Below are 1,908 nucleotides of genomic sequence, written 5' to 3'. Positions count from 1 at the left end.
TATATTTGTTAGTTAGTTCATTTCCCAAATGTCTTGGTTTTTGAGGCTTTTAGATATTGTAAATTCAGAATTTTTATGCCCCCACCGTAGCGAAGGGGGCATTAAGTTTTACCCTTGTCCGTCTGTACGTCCCAAAATTGGTTTCTGTTCTCTAATTATATATAAGAAGATGTGGTATGAATGCCAATGAGACATCCAAGTAAAAATTTATAAAAGTAAACCAATATAGGTCAAAGTACGGTCTTCAACACGGAGCCTTGGCTCACACCGAACAGCAAGCTATAAAAAAGCCCCAAAAATTACTAGTGTAAAACCATTCAAACGGGAAAAAAATGATCTAATCTATATAAAAAATGAGATACACTTATGAACCACATCAACAAACGACAACTACTGAACATCAGATTCCTGACTTAGGACAGGTGCAAACAATTGCAGCAGGTTTAAACGTTTTAATGGTACCTAACCTTCACCCTTATCTGAAACAATAGTGTAACTTTAGTTTGCCTCAACCAAATGTTATGAAACTTATACACAATGCTTATTACCACAAAACATAGATCAAGTTTGAATTTTGGTAGAAACACTTTTACCGATGTAGAGTTATGCCCCTTTACAATGGAAAAATTGCTGAAATATTTGTTTCTGTTCTCTAACTTTAGTTTGCCTCAACCAAATGTTATGAAACTTATACACAATGCTAATTACCACAAAACACAGATCAAGTTCGAATTATGTTGGCGTCACTTGTACAGTTCTAGAGTTATGCCCTTTACAAATGGAAAAATTGCTGAATTTTTTGTTTCCGTTCTATTACTTAAGTTTGCCTCAACTAAATGTTCGGAAACTAATAAACAATGCTTATTACCACAAAACTCAGATCAAGTACAAATTTGGCTAGCTTCACTTTTACAGTTCTTGAGTTATGTCCCTTTATAACATTATATGCAAGCGGGGGCATCATCTGTGTCCCATGGACACATTCGCCATTTATTTTAGATGTTTTTATTATTGCAAAAAACTGCAACAATATATGTTTCACAAAAATAAAATCTTTTGTTATTAATTATGATCGCTTTATTTCTTTGCAGCATGTAATGAAATTGAAAAAAATAATATGGCATTTGTGTATATGTTTCAACAATCACATAATGAAGGCACATAAAAATTTCTGAATTTACATTAGTTTATTGACAACTGTTTCAACAGAAGATTGAATACATGTACTTTCAGTAGGAATAGTGTTGACACCAGCTTTGCTCCTATTATTTGCAAAATTGCAAGGTGCACTTGACCTACCGGATTGTGATAGTATGAAAATAAGGAGATGTAGTATGTTTGCCAATGAAATGGATCAAAGTCCCGAATCCTGAAAATGGTGGGGTTGAATACACTTTTTCTTAAACAATAGAGAATGATCCATACTGAACAATTAAATATATTGAAATATGGAATGTAAAAATTGGAACAAATCTTTAAACTGCTCTATAATGGAATTGCACAACTTCAATATATATGCAATCATTCTGTGAAGTTTCAAGGACCTGGATTGCTGATTACACAAATTTTTTGTAACTATGCTGAAGAATGACTACCGATAAGTTCCCAAGTCTGGAAAAATGGGGGAAAATTCCCAAAACACCTCCATATTAGTCGGTGCAAATCTTCAATAAGTGCAAAATCCTGTGAAGTTTTAGGGAACTGTGTTGAAAACTAGGAGTTGATTACACAAATTAGGTATCTACCCACCACCTTCTGCCCAACGTCAACATACTTTAAGCCAGTTTTGGTCTGTCCATCACAGCCAAAAATCAATTGAAATGGGCTTGATTGGTCAGTTCAGTACTAAGCACAAAAAATAACTAACAACATGACAAAAGATAATTAATCCAGGAATTGTCAAAGTTA

The sequence above is a fragment of the Mytilus californianus genome, unplaced genomic scaffold (assembly GCF_021869535.1).
Source record: "Mytilus californianus isolate M0D057914Y unplaced genomic scaffold, xbMytCali1.0.p SCAF_9, whole genome shotgun sequence".
In the NCBI taxonomy this organism is placed as follows: Eukaryota; Metazoa; Mollusca; class Bivalvia; order Mytilida; family Mytilidae; genus Mytilus; species Mytilus californianus.
This window is presented reverse-complemented; position numbering follows the sequence as displayed.